The sequence below is a fragment of the Papaver somniferum genome, unplaced genomic scaffold (genome assembly GCF_003573695.1).
Source record: "Papaver somniferum cultivar HN1 unplaced genomic scaffold, ASM357369v1 unplaced-scaffold_35, whole genome shotgun sequence".
Classification (NCBI taxonomy): Eukaryota; Viridiplantae; Streptophyta; class Magnoliopsida; order Ranunculales; family Papaveraceae; genus Papaver; species Papaver somniferum.
The window spans coordinates 6,907,329-6,929,360 of NW_020645971.1; the positions used below are offsets into that span (position 1 = coordinate 6,907,329).

At 35.2% G+C, this 22,032-nt stretch overlaps 1 long non-coding RNA gene across 7 annotated transcripts; it reads right to left on the reverse strand.

The window, feature by feature from the left end:
- Nucleotides 1-8,367: 8,367 nt before the first annotated feature.
- Nucleotides 8,368-11,808, reverse strand: LOC113342151. Of its 7 annotated transcripts, none has more exons than XR_003356431.1 (4): nt 11,509-11,808; nt 9,599-11,303; nt 8,885-9,016; nt 8,368-8,708 (listed from the first exon to the last, which is right to left on the reverse strand). It is a non-coding gene; the product is annotated as an uncharacterized LOC113342151 (long non-coding RNA). The 7 variants fall into 7 exon arrangements; XR_003356432.1 differs by having other exon boundaries at nt 11,491-11,808; XR_003356436.1 differs by having other exon boundaries at nt 9,599-10,526; nt 11,185-11,808.
- Nucleotides 11,809-22,032: the final 10,224 nt, after the last annotated feature.

The following is a 22,032-nucleotide window of genomic DNA, read 5'->3' on the forward strand; positions in this document are numbered from 1 at the left end:
TGCAACACTTTTTCTTACCCGACTCCGGATCGTAGTTATGATCATTCACCCTTCAAAGGAAAGAGTCGTGGGAAAGAGTACTCAATGGTGGTAAGCGTGTGAACATCAAGAAATTTCTACAGAAATTATACAAGTTGGAAGATGATGGAGCTAGCCTCGGAAGAGCTTGTCGATGAAATTAGTAGGACCGTTCGTATGGAACTTAAACGACGTCGTGATAAAGTTTGGGAAACCGACGACGATTCTTATTACGGTGAGTCTGAAAATGAAGATGAAGACGAGTGTGTTGAGACTATGACCGGTTTAACCAATATTGTGGAAGACCCAATTGAGCTTGCACATGATTGTAATGATGATATTGATGTCGAGACTTTGGTTACGGCGGAAACAGACGAAGAATGGTTGCAAGATTTGATAGAGGACCATGATATACAAGAGGTGAATAATTCACTTGAATTTTTCAAAGATGAAGAGGATCCAGTGCTACAAGAGATTGTGCAAGGTTTTTCTAACCCTTTGCATATTGTTTCTTCTCCTTTACCTCTTATTGGCTTGAATGTATGTGAAAAGGCGAGGGTACCCAAATATACCTCAAGCTAAAACTTTTCCTACCTATAAGTCCTTTCTCCGAAAGTGATTGTCTATTGACTGAGTCGAGACAATGCAACTAATCGGTTCACACTTCGTGTGATCGTCTATGGATACGAGATCGAGACAATACAACAACGAAGTATGTTACTTGATAAAAAGGTTCGGGCTTAACCAAACACAATAGGATTCACTTATCAAGTAAATAGGAATTAACGTTTGTGTAATTTACTTTAATTATAATAAAACAATTATAATGCGGAAATATAAAGTAAATGACACAGCAAGATTTTGTTAACGAGGAAACCGCAAGTGCAGAAAAACCCTGGGACCTTGTCCAGCATTGGATACTCTCAGGATTAAGCCGCTAAACAAAATTACACCTAACTTCGTATAGTTGAGACCAAGCAACTAAACCTATAGTTCACCTAGTTCTGTCTGTATTCCCACTCCTCCGACCTATAAATAAGTCACGTACTTGGAACAATTCCTTTGGTTCATATTCCAAACAGTAAAGGAACAACAAATATGTTTGGTATCAACTCTATTCAATCAAGTGATATGAGTTGGACAAAGGCTCTTCTGTTTATCTTAACATAAACTCCTTCGTCATGTCCTTAGATCTATCTTATATTCAATTACCGAGGTAATCGTTTAAGATTAAACCAATAACACTATTAATCCACAGAATTGTGTTGATGCCGATCTACTTAATTAATCAATCCAATCTATCACAAGGATAAACCGATTATTAATTGGATCCTCTTTTACCGAAACAAGTATTGTACACACCAAAGATTATGAACCCACAAATCAGAAATCTTCAATATCTTCTTCGTCTTCAAATCTTCTTAGATCTTCAATAAAAACTTTCACACAATCACTTGAATCTCTTGTGATCAATCACGCACAGAACGGAGTCTGTTAACAATGGATTATCACAAGATCGTCTTTAGAACTAACAACAATCTGAAGATCCCTGTCGGAAACTCTGAACTAGTTTGAGTGAATCTTATATCAGAAGAAAAGATTCTCAAGCATAAAAAAACTAGGTGCAATCAAAGTTCAACCACCGATTGTCAATCAAATCAATGAAAACAAAAGATAAACCGCAATTATCTAGTTTCCCACCAACGGTACTCGTAGAGATTCTCAATCCCAAAGAAGACTTTAAACTGAGCGGTCGTAAGAGATTTCGCCTAATTAGGTTACTCTCCTCTCTGAATAGGCGGCTACACCAGTAACAACACAACAAAGAGGAAGTTTGTTGTTACGGAGGATTAGTTTGCAAGAAAGGAAAACTTCAAGTATTTATAGACAAGGAAGTTTGAACACCAAGGAATTTCCAAAACCGAAAATATTCTCAAGATATTCATTAAAGCACAAATTCGGTTTCCATGATTCCTGGAAATGCTCTGTCCAAAAATAATGATCGAAATCTCTCAGAAAATCTCTAATTAGTAAATACACATTACTAATTCTTATTTTCCTAAAAAATGAAGTTAAATACCTTAATTAAAAGATTCTTAACTTATTTATGTTTCGATTCTGGGATTCCTTCCCTTAGCTATTAAGGAATAACTTTGAACAATTAAAGAAATAAACATTCATAGCACGTGTTCAAAGTATGTCGACATCTTAACTTTGTAAGCTCTCTTTCTTACAACCTTGAAACCGATTTTCCACACTTCCAAAAAAGTTTAGAATTGGTTCATCTGACTTTCAAGAACTATGCGATTGATCAAATAACATTCAACCACAAATCATGGGTTTAACGGTTCTACCAAAACAAGTTTCGGTTCTACCTTCCATGTGAGTATTGTGCATAGTCACACTAGCTTTCCAAAATTCGGTTGACTAGGTACTAGGATCGGTTCCCCACATATATATGGTATCTAAATTATATGTGTTGCACATGTCCATAGGATCGGTTCCCCTTTATGCTATAAACCTTGTTGCACCTCATACAAGGATCGGTTCCCCTTTGTGATGTACTGCACCTCTTACTAGGATCGGTTCCCCTTTCCCATATTTGGTCAGACATAAAATCACAAACCCGATCAAACCATTTTAGGTGATTACTTAAGATCGATTTCACTAATAAAAGTCATACCAATACATAAGTCAGGCCTTTGTGAATAATTCTACCAAGAACACAAACAAGTCGTGAAGGTTATACTCAATCACACATATTGGTTGTTCATAAGATATGCAATGAATAACAAAACCAAAAACGCCTGGCGATTTCCTTTTCGATTCACAAACAATTTTATGAACTTACTTCCTTAGAACACATGTAAAACATTGTTCCCTAGGATGAAATCCTCACCTCATACCCATACATAATCACAATAACATTCAAACGATTATGGCGATGTCTTATCTACAAAGTTTAATGGTTAAGCAATAAACCTCGTATTGTATTCCTTAATACTATGTCTATCTAGAGTTCAAATATGCTTCGCAGTTTTGTTTTCAATATGCACGACTTGAAAGATACGTTAGGGAATGAAACAGTTCAAGTCAAATATCACTAACCTCAAGTGGAAGGATGATTGTTGTCGTTGTATCTCCTTGCTTCTTCACATCTTCAAGTCTTCACAATACTTAAGTCTCAAATCCTAATACTTTCAACCTAACCTATACGAAGTTGACTCTAGTATATAATCAAGCGACTCTTAACATGAGTTTTAATTCACTAAAATATGACAACCAAACTTGACATACCAACGCTTGGTGGGTTCAACCGAGCTATGCTCTAACAATCTCCCCCTTTGTCAATTTTAGTGAAAAAACTCTTACATCATATGGATAAACAAATTACAAGAATTCATTACACATACGCTTGATTCCCGAATTCAACAACACAGTAGACTGCTTAATTCAATCCTTGAAAATGCCAATGTTGACATTAATATAACAAAGCTAATACTCCCCCTAAGGAAGATAGGTAGATATTCAATCCACACGTCTTTGTTATACCATTTCATATGATATGTTACTCCCCCTTAGTCTGTGCTTTCACTCTTTCGTTTAGATAAAACGTTTAAGCACCAATGTTCTTTTCCTTAGCGATACCAATCAATATAAAATCAATGCCAATATCACTTGTTTACTCCATATATTTCGCCCCCTTTTTGTCACAAAATGACAAAGAAACGAAAAAAATAAAGGACAACACGAAAAGAATCTTACAAATCTCAAAATAGACTTGCAATCTGTAGAGTTAGGCACGAGGGTTCCACACACCATGTTCTGATAACCAATATCAAAACTGAAACTACAAGTAGTTTTATTTTGATATGTTACCAAGGAAACAATTGTCCAAATTTTTTTTTTCCATTTTAGTTTAGCAAACCAAAAATCAACTAACCCGATTGTACAAAAATAATCGCTTAATTCGATAAGACCAAAATAAAGATAACTCTATTTTTCTCATCAGGTTCTAATTATCCATAAACTTAGACCTTTCAATTTTAAGCAAGACAAGTACTAGGTTAGTTAACTAGCATTTCTTGTTAAGGCATTCGAGTAGACTTGAATAACCGAAACCTCACTTCGATAAGTCTAACTAAGATCAGAATTAACTTATTTCTCTTATCCGGAATCGAATTGGACTAAACAACTCATCCCGTAAACCTTTTATTTCGTTAAGCCATAAATAATTCATACAAACCAAATAAATCAACTTGCATAATTACTCACCTCAACCGGAAGCAATTGAAACAACATGGACATTAAAAGCACCGCAATTGTACCGAAATTTTGTAAGCCTAAACAATTGATACCACACAATAAAGCAAGATAAAAATAGTTTTTCTTAACAGGAACCAATTGAATCACACAAACATCCATACACACATCATGGAATAAAACATCAATTGAACCGAAATTTTGTTAAGCAAAAACAATAAATATATATGAAATAAACTCAGGCTTTTGTTAAACAGGAAAACAATTAACTAACAAGATTGTTACCTCAAATTTCGCATCCACTTCTCCAATATGATTACATCTTCTTCCAGAGAGATTTGGTATCGAAATATCATCATGTTGTCATCCTTATGTAAAAACAAAAGAATAACAACAACCAACCTTTACCAGAGAAAGGTTGAAAATCGGTTTTAACAATTGCAAGCAAAAGTTGAAAACCGTCGAAACACATATGCTTTTATGCTAAACCAAGACCGATTCAACATATTGTGACTTTTTCACATATTGTTTCTACCAAAACACCTAATGATTCTTTGATAAATCCTACCACCATGGGCTAGAACTTAATCCTGCTAAATCAAAAAGTCACCCAAACCATAAGGGTTCACAATATTATGAGATTGAATATTAAGGTAGTAAAACCGAAATCAAACATCCCATAAACACACATAGCAATAAGATAAAAGCATTCAAGCACAGGCTATGTAAACCAAAAACTATCACAAGAAAATTTATAAATCAAATAATTTTATTCATAATAGACTAATACAATCATTGAAAGAAATCAAAAATTGATGTCTATTTTTCTATTTCTTGAAGTCAAGTCAGACTCCATTTGGTTGCACCTTTGAATCCTCAGAGTCTTCTTCTTGTTCTCCTTTAAGGAACTCATACGATTCCTTCAAGAGTTTCTGGATCATGTCTGTACGCAAACATCAACTGTCTCTGAATACAGTCCAATTGTCTCCCAAGACGTAAAATGTGAAACATGAGATCTCCATTACTATAGAGATGCTTGATCCCTTTTGAGTTCTACTCATCTGGTTAATAATTCCCTGAGACACAGTTTTGGTATCTTTCTTATCTACAGGGCAGTTCCCTATTGCTTTTTCACGCAACTTGGTGATGACACAGGGATATCCAAGGTTTCTATGGAAACCTGTGATATTGAGAGATTCAATGATTTTAATCATTTGATTGATAATTATTCCACAAATATCAATCCGTTTCTTGCCTTCAAGAAGGTAATAAAACACTTCAGAAAATTCTCTATTCCATAGAGAGGAATCTCTTGAGCAAGCAAAGAGTGTTGGTACGGCGAGTTTACCGAAAATCCTCAAGTGTAAGGGTACTTCTTTGGTTATCATCCTTACCTTTTTCCATTCAACTGTTTTCCAGTGATGAGTTTCGAAATGTTATCGTGCTCAATTTCAAAACTAGTAATCATATGACCATTCTCATTGAAGTTGATGATTTCTGATATCATCTTCTGTTGACATGAAGAAAAGTACTTCCAACCAAGGTGCTAAACGTAAGTTTTTCATGATTAATATTGTGAATATTACCATAAAAGATTCTTACTATGTCAGGTAAATAGTTTTCAAATCCGAACATATTTCCCCAGATTCGGTCTTGAACAAACTTCACATAATTGGTTTCTGAAACATCTGGATCGAATCTCTTCTCTTCAGTGAAGCTTACTTCCTTCAAAGCTTGATATCTTTCATAACATGTGTTATCTACGAAGTTTGTAAGGGAATTCTTCCCTTTAATCAAGTGAGGATACTTGATTTTCTCAACTTCCCCGGGGGGGATGAAAGGATTCAAAACAAACTTGTCTAATCCAGAGATTTCTTCTCTTGTTTTCCTCTTTCCCATACTTACGAAAATATGAAAAACCCTAGTTACGGTTTTGATTAATCTTCCCCAATATGTTTGGACACATAGCAAGAGTTTATCTTTTATAGGAAGATTAGATATCAAAATCCGGAAATAACTAGTTTTAGGAAAAACACTCAAAATCGGAAACCGTGGCTTTTGGGGAAACAATTCCGATTTTATATCCAGGTCTTTATTTTGGAAAACCGTTTTTTCATGGTATGGATCTTTGTTTTGGATTGATTCCATGTTTTTGTCCAAAAACCAGTTTACTCCTTTATTACCAGAAAGTGGCAATATCACTTGAATCTCATTCAAGAGTTCACTAGAGTATACAGAGATAAATTTGAACAAGATATGATATTTGTCAAAAATACCATCAGAATCATAATACTAGCAATATTTCAAAAGCTCACTTGCTTCATTAAAACAATTGTGAGGTGTATGAAGCAAACCATTGTTAATAGAATTATTATCTGAAAACTTATTCCTTGTAGGAATACATATTTTCCAAAATCGCATCCTAGAAAACGAAACATTGACAGCCCTTGATCTGAAAATGTACATGTGTATACTTTGGTAGGCCATCCAAAATATATTCAAGATTCCTAAATTTGCCGGAACATAATAGCCGATGTTCATAAAAATATTGAGTACAATCTTATACATTTTCAAGATATGACATGTCTCATAGGCCATTGTATCACTGTTACTCAACATAATGAAGTACAACCCTATGACAGTCAAGGGATTATGTAGGTCACTCAAGACATACATTAGCATAATTCCTAACATGTTTAGGAATAGAAGTATTACATACTTCATACGTGATTTCCACCACGATCTTATAAAGTAGTCAAATCCTGTCATTACGTTAACTGAATCGACTATTAGATTCAATTCTTATAGGTTGGATCACATCAAACACAGATTGTTAGATCTTTTCGTGTTTGCGTGCTCTGATACCAATTGAAAAGGCGAAGGTACACAAATATACCTCAAGCTAAAACTTTTCCTACCTATAAGTCCTTTCTCCGAAAGTGATTGTCTATGGACTGAGTCGAGATAATGCAACTAATCGGTTCACACTTCGTGTGATCTTCTATGGATACAAGATCGAGACAATACAACAACGAAGTATGTTACTTGATAAAAAGGTTTGGACTTAAACAAACACAATAGGATTCACTTATCAAGTAAATAGGAATTAATGTTTGTGTAATTTACTTTAATTATAATAAAACAATTATAATGCGGAAATATAAATTAAATGACACAACAATATTTTGTTAACGAGGAAACCGCAAATGCAGAAAAGCCCCAAAACCTTGTCCGGCATTGAATACTCTCATGATTAAGCCGCTAAACAAAATTACACCTAACTTCGTATAGTTGAGACCAAGCAACTAAACCTATAGTTCACCTAGTTCCGTATGTATTCCCATGCCTCCGACCTATCAATAAGTCACGTACTTGGAACAATTCCTTTGGTTCGTATTCCAAACAGTAAAAGAACAACAAATCTGTTTGGTATCAACTCTATTTGTTAGAGCATTGCTCGGTCGAACTCGCATGCGTTGCTATCTCAATCATGTTTGTCAATGTTAGTGATCAAAACTATAAGTCTTGATTTCTAGTCTACTATAGCTAAGTCTCGGACTAGGATCGAAAGTGTAGTTGAGCTCAAGAAATCCATGGCAATCATCATACTAGATGAAGAACTACTCAAGGAACTAGTGGAACTTCATCGACTAAAAGGTATGTGGAGACTTAAACTTATCTATCACTCAAAAGTCTATCTACTCTCACTACGAAAATATTGAGCTTTAGTCACGCTCACAAACCGTGGCAATTGATCAAATATTCGTGGCAAAAGGTAATTTGCCACAGCCAGGTTCCCGTAACAAATACTCCAGTGGCTAATACCATTTGCCACGATGACAGCCACGGTTTTTGTCCCGTCTCTATTGGCATAAGGTCATTTGCCACGAAGTTTCTTCGTGGCTGATTAAGAACTAGGATGCACCGATGCACACGTTTGTGGTAATTTGCCACGGATATTATCAGAACGTGGCTATTGGTTAAACTATTTGCTAATGTGTTATGCTACTATTTGTATCTCAGTTATAATACTTAGTACTTAATAGTTTCAAATTTATCTGTAAAAAGAGATTAATTACGCTGCACTTATTCCAACAACATCATTTATTTACTAAAAAGAATTACAAGGTCAAAATTTGTTACACTCAATAAGCAACCGGTTCCATTCAAGCAACATAAAAAAAATCTAAACCCAACAGAAACTCAAGTCTAGTGTTGAGTTTCCAACAAATGATTGTTGAACAGTAAATAATAAAATTAAAATGAGCAAATCAGATGGATGACGTAACATTTCTTTACTTGCAGATTGGTCTACTCATGATTTTTGATGTGTTCCCAGAAATATAGCCTCATAAGTATAAAGTTACTTCTCTTCGCAGCAAGCGTTACATGATATCTTCCAGTCTTATAAATCAGTAGGGAACGACCTGTTGAAGGAACACGAGTCATTAGTCAGTCAATAGCTTCATAGTAAGCTAAGCTTTTTCCAAAAGTAAAAATTGATATATGCAAAGTGATACACCATTACTAAAAAATAAAGGTACAATGTTCATCAATGCGAAGATGTTTATAAATGAAAGTTGAGAAGCAGAAAAAACCTTACTTTGTTGCAGACTGAAGAGAAAGATGGATACATGTTGAAGATTAGCTATAAATATGAAAACCAAGATTAAAGATGAGTAAAACCTGCTGAAGCACTCATTAGTCATTCTGTAGCTTCAGAGTAAGCTAATACCTGCAAAGTGATACACCATTACTGAAAATATAAGTACCATGTTCATCAAAATGAAGATGTTTAGAATGAAAGTCGACAAGCAGAAAATACTTTACTTTGTTACATTGGAAGAGTAAGATGGATACAAGTCGAAGATTAGTTGTAAATATGAAAATGAAGATTAGAGATGAGTAAGACCAGATTATTGTATGTGTTCCAGAACATAAATCTAATACGCATTCATACTGCAATGAATGAGTACATCTGCTCATATATTTTGAAATACAAAGTATTAGATGTGATCCCTACACCTTAGATGTTTGTGTTGTATAAGCCTACACAATTACTGAAAGATCTATCCTCGACCACAATACTTAACAAGAACCTGGGGTTATCCACCACTATCTCGTCTGTTTGGCGAAGCACACAGGATATAGCCTTAAAAAACATAATGGGGTAAATTGTACACAACAAAATTAATTATATCACTCAGAACTAACCACTTGGACCTCCGAAACAGAACTAACCACTTGAATAAATTAAAATACATTAAATCACTCAGAAAGAAATTAAAATACTTTATGAAGAGAAAACAGAACTAACCACTTGAAGCTCTGAAACACTGTTATCACTTAAATATGATTGAACAAGTCAGCTACTTTTAGGGGCTTGTACTACAAAAGTCTCGGGTTTCTCCGTGTAATGCAGAAGTTCATTGATTTTGGCTCAGCCACCAATTTTCAAACTCACTCACTGAGTCAACTGATTCAGCCAAAACCTGCAACAAGAGAATATGGAAGCATCAGGAGCATCATAAAGAGTTATGAAATGTTTGAGTTTCCAAAATGGAACAATTCATGCCTGCAGTCTCGACTTGCTTAGTAAAATCGTTCATATCCGTATATCCCACCAAACTCCTATGAGCATCTGCAAATTCAGATCAACTATAAGACGAGCTTATTCTGCGAAAAAAGAAATTCCAATTTGATTGTCCTTCGATCTCACTGGGCAGATATAATCCCCTTGATAAGAAGAGCTCTAAAATGAACCCAAATTTTAGACCTTGGGGTAATACAAAAGCTACGACTGCTTAAGAAGTAAGAAATCTATGAAAGCAAGGACTTTATTATTAGAAGCCTAGAACATTCTTATCGTTCCCACAAAGTTACTTCGGAAATAAGGATGCTTTAACCTGCAAACAATGTGCCACTTCAGTTTCATCAACAGATCAACTTCACATCTTGCAACTTTAAGAAAAACGGTGTAACAGAAATTCCAACAACTAATTTTTCATTTTAGACAACAACATCTATTCAATATGTGTGAATAATTGATCATTATCCAGTCACAGTTATTTATTTACACGAATATAAAACAATGAACCATATGAACATTAAACATAAAAACAAATTCATCTATGTACCCATTACTTAAATGCTTAATACATTACCTAGAAACATTCTTTATATAACCTCAGTAGAATCCAATCTGGTTACACAGTATAATAATTGTGTATATATTTGATCAATATCTAACAACACAACAAACAAGATCACCATAAATCATATGAAAACCCATGAATAAATACAGTAAATGGCACAATAACACAAATGAAAACATATACCAATATTACTTCTTAGCTACTTTCCATTAAAGAGTCATTAGATCATATAATACTCGCTCAAAAAAAAAAAGATAATATAATACAAAATTTGGGTTGTCATCTGTCATAAATTTCAGCTCTCGAGTACGGAGAACTGAATAGCATATGTATGCACTAAAGATGAATATACTAGGATGAGTCACACCTCTTATCTAGGTAGTGGCATGTATCTTTTCTTATCTATTGAAACATCCAAAATTATGTCCTATTCTTTTAACCAGGAACACAAGCATACCAAGTCTATCAGAGGTTTCAAAGGACAAAAGAGAAGCAACATAATTATTGTCAACATATACTAGCCATGAAAACCCAAAATCAAACATTTCAAGTGTGTGTCGAAGTGATAAAATATTTGCATACACTGCCGTAGACAGTAAATTTAAATATAATCCACCAAAATCAGAAATGCATGCACAATAACACTTTTGACGGCTATGCCCCGAGTAATGTACATTCAGGTTCTATAAAAAACCACCATTCAATATTCCGTCCATACAATTTCATACCAGAATGAGTATTTACCTACATGAACAGTTCGCAATACAGCCAATCTTTCATCGTTTTCTAATGAGGCAAAGAATAAACACCACCGCCACCACTTCTATTGACCTTATTCTCTCTTATTTTCCTTACCTCCTCTGCTCCCTATAATCATCGATTCTTGTAGTTACAAAATCCCATATCCATAAATTATAAAATTAAACCAATACAGATTAGATTTCAAAATTGAAACACAAAATCATACTAAACAAAGGAATTAAATTCCCAGACATAAAAAATGGAAGAATCTAGATTTTCAAGAGAAGCAAACAGAGAAGGAGATATCATTTACCCTATGATATTTCAGTACCTAGGGTTTGTAACACGATCTTCTGATTATCCAGGTTGTCGTTGGAGAAGAAAGAAGGAAAAAACTCCAAAAATTGGTTCAGTTTTGATTGGATTTTAATGGTATTTAGGGTTAAGTTAGTTAACACCATTTAGGATTTTATAAGCAAACAATTGATAACAAGGTGGGAATGATTCTCTTGTAGAATTGGAGTAGGAGAAATATCGAAGTTAGGTTTAGGATTTTTCTTTCCACGAGAAGGAGTGAAAGCTACAAGATTTAGGTTTTTTTAGTGAAAAAAAATCGATAGTAACGAGGAGATGGGGGGGGGGATAAGAAGGAGAAGTGGCAGGTTTACTTTGAACTACTTAGGTAATTCGGTTTTTCCAATTAAGATCGTGGGCCAAATTCTCGATCGGCGGGAAATTTGGTGCTTACTTATGTTATGGGTAGTTCCTTGCTAACAACCTAACATAGCCACGATTCGTCATAGCAAAAGCCCACCAGTTACCACGGCCTACTATGTCGTGACTAAAATGCGATAAATACATTCATAGCATACAAATATGGATCTATTGTCAGCCCGTAGCAAATGCTCTATAAGTCGTGGCAAATGAGCAATATACTGCCACGCCCCAGCCTAAGCCGTGGCAACATCTCATCAATAGCCACGACTTATGTGAATCTGTGACAAGAAGGTCGTGGCTAAAAATCAGCATTTTTGTAGTGTTTATCTCCTGTTTTGAGACAAAAGTCGTTATGCTATATAGACTTTGATTATACACATTTGCTATTTCGAGCCGAGTTTATCTCGCCTATCTATTTCTCGAAATATGTGTTGGTAAGCTTTTGCTTTGGCCAAGTTCATCTTTACCTAGTGACGAAAGTCATGTATTGGTTAACTATTGTTGAACCAACAAATGTACATGTTTGGGTACGGTTACACAAACCTAAAATCGTGCATTTCATTTGTGTGTAACAAGCTAAGTTTTCGATCTAACGGTTGAAAGATATCAGCTTGAATCTAATCAGGTTTTCATCTAACGGTGAATATTGAATGCTTTGTTACCAAGCTAACATTGATTGCAAACCCTGATTTGAAAGACTATATGAGGGAGAACTCTAGCAACTGGGAAACCTAATCCCCAAACCTCTTGTGTGATACTAGTTGTATTAGCTAGAGTCGATTATCCTTTAACCTTAGGTTTCTTATTGAAAACTAGGTTAACGACTTAAAGACTTCATTGGGATTGTGAAGCCAGACCGATACTACTTTCTCGTAGTTGTGTGATCCGATCTTGCTGATTCTATCGTTTTGAGTACAATCGTAACGATTGGATTGAGATTAATATCTCCGATAGGCAAGATATAAAAGTAGTCACAAACATCTTCGTATCATCGTTTGTGATTCCACAATATCTTCTTTCGCCGCGTCGATTAAGATTATTGTGAGGTGATTGATAATACTAGGTTGTTCTTCGGGAATATAAGTCCGGTTTATCAATTGGTTCCTGTTCACTTTGATTTATCAAAAGATGGAACAAAACTCGTAGGTATTTCTGTGGGAGACAGATTTATCTATTACTGTAGACTTTTCCGTGTGATACATATTTGTTTATTAAATTCTTCGACTTTGGGTCGTAGCAACTCTTAGTTGTCCGTGAGATCATCTAAGGGAATTAAGTGCATAGTATCCGGCTGGGATCAGAGACGTAGGAGCATAATTGTACCTTGGATCAGTGTGAGATTGATTAGGGTTCAACTACAGTCCAGACCGAAGTTAGTTTATAGTAGGCTAGCGTCTGTAGAGGCTTAAATCAATGTGTGTTCAATCTGGACTAGGTCCCGGTTTTTTTTTTTGCATTTGCGGTTTCCTCGTTAACAAAATTCTGGTGTCTGTGTTATTTCTATTCCGCATTATATTTTGTTATATAATTGAAATATCACAGGTTGTACGTTAGAATCAATCAATTGGAAATACGATCTTTGGTTGTTGATTGAAATTGATTGATACTTGAACATTGGTCTTTGGAACCGTTCAAGTGATTTCTCTTGTATTCAATTAGACTCGCAGATTTATATTTGCTTGAGTAAGAATTGAATCGAGAAAGAGAGATATAACTCTTTGATATACCTTCTTAAGATTGAGTCTAGTTGATTCTCTTGAAAGTATATTGGAGTTTGTCCATACAGATTGCTAATCGAAATATTGGGTGAGGTCGTTGTACCCCCGCTTTTTCAATTGGTATCAGAGCAGGCAAACACGTTCAAGACCTTATAAGTCTGTGTTTGTAGCGATCTGACTCTATGGACAGAGGTGCTATCTCTATCAACGTACCACCTATCTTCGATGGCGCTAATTACTTATGGTGGAAAATTGTTATGCGAGCTTTTCTTCAAGCACGTGATTTTCAATCATGGGTATATGTTGTTAATGGCTATGATGCTCCTGTTGTAGCAGTTGGAAATGTAAACGTTCCCAAGAATATTGGTGAATACAGCCCTGCCGAGATACTTGCTGCAAAGCAAAATTCCGACGGTTTGAATGCCATCATACATGCCATTACCCCGAATCTTCAGCACCATGTGTCAAACTGCACTAAGTCTATAGAAGCGTGGGATATATTAGAAACCGTATTCGAAGGTAATACCAGTGTAAAGGAAGCTAGGCTTCAAAACCTTAATCCCGATTGGGAAAACCTTCATACGGCAGATGAAGATTCATTTGATGAGTTTAATCACAAAGTGTCTGAAATTGTTAATGCATCTTTTGCATTGGCTAAGACTATTCCTGAAAAAGACATTGTGATGAAAATTCTCAGATCACTGCCATCTAGATACGATTCTAAGAACCATGCCATCGTTGAGGGAAATAACCTAGATAATCTCTCCAGAAATACGCTGGTTGTGAAGCTTAAAATCTTTGATCATGATCATTCATCCAAATCTAAGGATGTTGCGTTCGAAGCACTAAAAGACACTAAATTACTTGATAAAAGTAAAAAAGTGTATATCTCTGAAGACGATCACTATGAGACTGATTCATCAGATGAAGATCTTGACAAATCGGTCTCAATGATCACAAGACAGTTTAGGGACCTTTTGTTGAAGATAAGTAAACGTTTCTCCAGAGATAAGCCTAAAGCATCGGTCAAACCGCATAATCGTATTCCTCCTAAAAATAGGGATATTGATGAAACTGATGACGAGGATATGCCTCAGTGCTTTAAGTGTAAATGATTTGGTCATTTTGCAAACGAGTGCCCAAATCGTAGAAAATACACTGGGAACAAAGGTCTTGCTGCAAATCTTGATGAAATGTCTGACAGCTATGATTCTAATGAAGATAAAAAATCAAGTGTTGCACTTCTTGGTGAAAATATTGATTTTGATAATTGTAGCAATACATACATCAATCTTGATATTATTTCAGAAGAAACCCCAACTAATCTGGAAGAAAAAATTGACCCATTCTTTGGAAACTCTATATGTAATGTTTCAGGTTCCACCATGTGTCTAGCTGCTTACACATCTCAGAAGCTTGATTTTTACCTAAATTGGCGTGCTCGTATTTTTCTCTAAAGGGTCATGAACTTTCAAAGTGTTACAAGTGCAAACACCAATTGAGGCACGTCAACAAACTTGAACGAAGAGCAAATCAATTAGCAAATAAGCTTAAACTTGCTCAGAAGACCGCTGAGGTATGCAGGATTTTATCTTCGTCTAAGAAGTTAGTTTATAAGGATAAACCAAGACCATTAGAGAAGAAAGTATGGTCAAATCGCTTTGATAGACAGAGGTTGTGGATTCCTCTCAAGAGGAAAATGGTGGACAAATTGTTGTTTACCGCAACCAACTTGATTGTGTTGATTGGTAAATCCTGTCTCATGTGCCTGATCAAAAGAGACAAATTGTGCACCTCTCAGGCTTTAAGAAAAGTTTGTTTTTTCTTTTTTTTTTAGTTTTGTGTCTATCAATAAAGGAGGGTTATTCTCGACAATTCTACTCTCTCTGGGGTTCAGAGATCTGCGTGCACGAACCTGTTAAAAGGTTGCGTGACCCGACATTCTTTTTTCCTTCCCTAAAACCTCTTTTTATCTCAAGACTACTTGTTGAGTTTAAGTTGTGATTTCCCCTCACAAACCCATACGCTTATGGATACTCCAAGCATCATGTCTTCTGATGGAAAAGATGTTAACATGATTATCAAGCCATCAATCATGAAGGAAAAATAGAAATCTCCATTAGCCCCAACATTGAAAAGAAAAAGAAGGAATGTAAGGAAGCCCAAAGATATTCCTTCAAATTCTCAGAAGTTTTTTGATGTTCTTGAAGTGTTGAAGGAGATGCAAAAGGAGATTCATCAAATAAATGCTTCTGTGTTTAAGACTCATGAGATTCAGAAGGCCCTGGTTCGACATCAGTCAAGAAGGTTTATTTATATGAACTCCTATCTTCTTGAACCTTATGTTCCAATGGCTGTTGACGACAAGGAGCTCGGGGACGATAAAGAATTCTTCAAAGGTCTTAACGTCTAGTAAATCTTCTATTTCTTGTTTTGTTTAGAAGAATAACTAGAGTTTGGAATAGCAATTATTGTGATTGTACATAGCTATGTCCAACGTTTTCATCTTCATGTCTTCATATTTATTGGTTTAAATTCTAAAATTGTTTGGAAGATTATTTTTGCAGTATTAATCTTTAAGGTTTTATATATTGCAATTTTTTATGGGATATGTGTGTTTGCGTCCGTGAACTGTGATTGTCTCATACCTTGTCAAAAGTTAAGTCCTTTATATATCGATATGCATGTGTTGATAAAAGAAGGAATGAACTTTTGACAATACAAAATTAAGCCTATTGTGTCAATTATTGATGGAAGATAGGTTAAAATCTTTTGTTTACAAGGATTATGTCTATTGTATGTCATTGTGCGAATGGTGATGGAAAATAAAATGAATCCTTGCTTATTCCATAGTATTTGGTCGACCTCCGGTCTACAATTTTTGTGCATATACTGTGTTGTTCCATAAGGTGTCTTATGTTGAGCACAATCGACTGAGTTATTCATTCGCTTATGATTAGCTTAGTTGTTGCTCCGTGGGGTACTTTATGTCGGGCATGATCAACTAAATAAATCATCATCGTTTAGTTATTTAGTTGTTTCTCCGTAAGTTCTCTTATGTCGAGCATGACCAATTAAATTGATTACTTTTTTTGGTTAATTTGGTTGTGTATTCCGATTAAATTAATTATGGGTTCTCTTGTGATTAATATAATTGAGTATTTTTGAGTCTCCATAAGTTCACTTATGTTGAGCATTTCCGATCAAATTAATCATAGGTTCTCTTATGGTTAATTTAATTGAGTATTTTGGATTTCAAATTCATACTTGTATGTGATTTGTTATGTCCAAAGAAATCCTTCTTTTCTTTTGAAATTAAGGTCGCTCTTGTTGTTCCTTAGGGAATGACATATTATGGGGGAGAATTCTTGATTGAACTTGTGCTTAATCGCCAAATATTTGTGGGGAGTGTGGCTGTGGAATATTATAGGGGTTATCTTGTATCTTTATAAACTCCTTGATGAATGCATTTAGCTTCGGTTGTATGATTGCATCTAAACAAGTTGATATATGCTTTCTTTTGGTCATGAAATGTCTCTTTTGGAAATTTTATTAGGATCCCGTTTTCGTACCTTTGCCAATTTTATTGACAAAAAGGGGGAGAATTAATATGTAGTTCACACTACAAATACATATGGTTTTCGGATCATTATGTAAGGGGGAGTGGTTTCCATGTGAGATGGAGTATTGACTAAGGGGGAGTGATACATATCACCATAGTATTGTTGTAGAAGTTGTGATACAATTGAACTTTGATGTTGTATAATAATACTATGACGCTGTATAACAATGATAGAGAATTCTTGTTTTCTCATTGTTATAGCTACGGATTTTCAACAACGACGATGCTGAACTTAAAACCTTTGGGATCATTGGAGTACTTGGAAGTGATGAAGATTTCGAGTAATGTTGAAGATTAGGCATGTGGAATAGGAGATACAAAAGTTAATTCATTTATTTTTTGTATTCCATATGTATTGATAGTTTTTGTCACTAAAATTGACAAAGGGGGAGATTGTTAGAGCATTTCTCGGTCGAACTCGCATGCGTTGCTATCTCAAGCATGTTCGTCAATGTTAGTGATCAAAACTATAAGTTTTGATTTCTAGTCTACTATAGCTAAGTCTCGGACTAGGATAGAAAGTGTAGTTGAGCTCAAGAACTCCATGGCAATCATCATACAAGACGAAGAACTACTCAAGGAACTGGTGGAACTTCGTCGACTAAAAGGTATGTGGAGACTTGAACTTATCTATCACTCAAAAGTCTATATACTCTATCTCTTATTTTGAGACAAAAGTCGTTTTGCTATATAGACTTTGATTATACACATTTGTTATTTCGAGCCGAGTTTATCTCGCCTATCTATTTCTCGAAATATGTGTTGGTAAGCTTTTGCTTTGGCCAAGTTCATCTTTACCTAGTGACAAAAGTCATGTATTGGTTAACTATTGTTGAACCAACAAATGTTCATGTTTGGGTACGGTTACATAAACCCAAAATAGTACATGTAATTTGTGTGTAAGAAGCTAAGTTTTCGATCTAACGGTTGAAATATATTAGCTTGAATCTAATCAGGTTTTCATCTAACGGTGATATTGAATGCTTTGTTACCAAGGTAACTTAGATTGCAAAGCCTGATTTGAAAGACTATATAAGGGAGAACTCTAGCAACTGGGAAACCTAATCCCCGCACCTCCTGTGTGATACTAGTTGTATTAGCTAGAGTCGATTCTCCTTTAACCTTAGGTTTCTTCTTGAAAACCAGGTTAACGACTTAAAGACTTCATTGGGATTGTGAAGCCAGACCAATACTACTTTCTCATAGTTGTGTGATCTGATCTTGCTGATTCTATCGTTTTGAGTACAATCTTAACGATTGGCTTGAGATTAATATCTCTGATAGGCAAGATATAAAAGTAGTCAAAAACATCTTCGTCTCATCGTTTGTGATTCCACAATATCTTCTTTCGCCGCGTCGATTAAGATTATTGTGAGATGATTGATAATACTAGGTTGTTCTTTGGGAATATAAGTCCGGTTTATCAATTGGTTTCTGTTCACCTTGATTTATCAAAAGACGGAACAAAACTCGTGGGTATTTCTGTGGGAGACAGATTTATCTATTACCGTATACTTTTCTGTGTGATACAGATTTGTTTATTAAAGTCTTCGACTTTGGGTCGTAACAACTCTTAGTTGTGGGTGAGATCAACTAAGGGAATCAAGTGCGTAGTATCCTGCTGGGATCAGAGACGTAGGAGCATAACTGTACCTTGGATCAGTGTGAGATTGATTGGGGTTCAACTACAGTCCAGACCAAAGTTAGTTTGTTGTAGGCTAGTGTCTGTAGTGGCTTAATACAGTGTGTGCTCAATCTGCGGGGTTTTTCTGCATTTGTGGTTTCCTCGTTAACAAAATTCTGGTGTCTGTGTTATTTCTATTCTGCATTATATTTTGTTATATAATTGATATATCACAGGTTGTGCGTTAGAATCAATCAATTGGAAATCCAATCTTTGGTTGTTGATTGAAATTGATTGATACTTGAACATTGGTCTTTGGTACCGTTCAAGTGATTTCTCTTGTATTCAATTAGACTCGCAGATTTCTATTTGCTTGAGTAAGAATTGAATCGAGAAAGGGAGATATAACTCTTTGATATACCTTGTTAAGATTGAGTCTAGTTGATTCTCTTGAAAGTATATTGGAGTTTGTCCATACAGATTGCTAATCGAAATATTGGGTGAGGTTGTTGTACCCCCGGTTTTTCACTATTCAACCAAGTGATATGAGTTGGACAAAGGCTATTCTGTTTATCTTAACATAAACTCCTTCTTCAGGTCCTTAGATCTATTTTATGTTCAATTACCGAAGTAATCGTTTAGGATTAAGCCAATGACACTATTAATCCAAAGAATTGTGTTGATGCCGATCTACTCAATTAATCAATCCAATCTATCACAAGGATAAACCGATTATTAATTGGATCCTCTTTTACCGAAACAAGTATTGTGCACACCAAAGATTATGAATCCACAAATCAGAAATCTTCAATATCTTCTTCGTCTTCAAATCTTCTTAGATCTTCAATAAAAACCTGCACACAATCACTTGAATCTCTTATGATCAATCACACACAGAACGAAGTCTGTTAACAATGGATTATCACAAGATCGTCTTTAGAACTAACAACAGTCTAAAGATCGTCTTATCACAAGAGAAGATTCTCAAGCATAAACAAACTAGGTGCAATCAAAGTTCAACCCCCGTTATTCAATAAAATCAATGAAAACAAAAGATAAACCACAATTATCTAGTTTCCCACCAACTGTACTCGTAGAGCTTCTCAATCCCAAAGAAGACTTTAAACTGAGCGGCCGTAAGAGATTTCTCCTAATTAGGTTACTCTCCTCTCTGAATATGCGGCTACACCAGTAACAACACAACAAAGAGGAAGTTTGTTGTTACGAAGGATTAGTTTGCAAGAAAGGCAAACTTCTAGTATTTATAGACAAGGAAGTATGGACACCAAGGAATTTCCAAAACCGAAAATATTCTCAAGATATTCATTAAAGCACAAATTCGGTTTCCATTATTCCTGGAAATGCTTTGTCCAAAAATAATGATCGAAATCTCTCAGAAAATCTCTAATTAGTAAATACACATTACTAATTCTTATTTTCCTAAAAAATGAAGTTAAATACCTTAATTAAAAGATTCTTAACTTATTTATGTTTCGATCCTGGGATTCTCTTCCCTTAGCTATTAAGGAATAACTTTGAACAATTAAAAAAATAAACATTCATAGCACGTGCTCAAAGTATGTCGATATCTTAACTTTGTAAGTTCTCTTTCACACTTACAACCTTGAAACCGATTTGCCACACTTCCAAACAAGTTTAGAATTGGTTCATCTGACTTTCAAGAACTATGCGATTGATCAAATAACATTCAATCACAAATCATGTTTTTAACGGTTCTACCAAAACAAGTTTCGGTTCTACCTTCCATGTGAGCATTGTGCACAGTCACACTAGCTTTCAAAATTCGGTTGACTAGGTACTAGGATCGGTTCCCCACATATATATACGGTATCTAACTTATATGTGTTGCACATGTCCATAGGATCGGTTCCCCTTTGTCTAAAAACGTGTTGCATATGTCCATAGGATCGGTTCCCCTTTCTGCTATAAACCTTGTTGCACCTCATACAAGGATCGGTTCTCCTTTGTGATGCACTGCACCTCTTACTAGGATTGGTTCCCCTTTCCCATATTTGGTCAGACATAAAATCACAAACCCGATCATACCATCTTAGGTGATTACTTAAGATCGGTTTCACTAAGAAAAGTCATAGCAATACATAAGTCAGGCCTTTGTGAATAGTTCTACCAAAAACACAAACAAGTCGTGAATGGTTATACTCAATCACACATATTGGTTGTTCATAAGATATGCAATGAATAACAAAACCAATAACGCCTGGCAATTTCCTTTTCGATTCACAAACAAGTTTATGAACTTACTTCCTTAGAACACATGTAAAACATTGTTCCCTAGGATGAAATCCTCACCTCATACCCATACATAATCATAATAGCATTCAAATGATTATGGCGATTTCTTATCTACAAAGTTTAATTGTTAAGCAATAAACCTCGTATTGTATTCCTTAATACTATATCTATCTAGAGTTCAAATATGCTTCGCAGTTTTGTTTTCGATATGCACGACTTGAAAGATACATTAGGGAATGAAACAGTTCAAGTCAAATATCACTAACCTCAAGTGGAAGGATGATTGTTGTCTTTGTAGCTCCTTGCTTCTTCACATCTTCAAGTCTTCGCAATACTTGTAAAGTCTCAAATCCTAATACTTTCAAGATAATCTATATGAAGTTGGCTCTAGTACATAATCAAGCGACTCTTAACATGAGTTTTGATTCACTAAAATATGACAACCAAACTTGACATACCAACGCTTGGTGGGTTCAACCGAGCTATGCTCTAAAAGTATATGCTTTAGAAACATTTTTAAATGACTTTGTTTCTCGATATCCTCCATTAGAGATACTTGATTCTCATACTATGCAGGTTTTAGAACAAGAAACTGTAGAAGTTCCCGAATTCTATCTTCTTTATACGCTTCCAAGTGTGGACAAGAATAAGTGTTGGGGAAGCTTTTATCGGTATATTGCTTCATTTTTGTTTTATTGTGACAATATTTGTATGAAGCTAGTTTTTGCAAAACAGGTTCTATGGGTGGATCCCCAACTTTTCAGATTATTTGTATAAAGGGAGTCTACACTACAAGTCGGGCCGACGACTTTAAACCAAGCGCTAAGTGGGAGGCAACCACTGGTTTCGTATTTCTTACCTTTCATTTTGATGTAGGCAAAACTCCAACTTTTAGATATT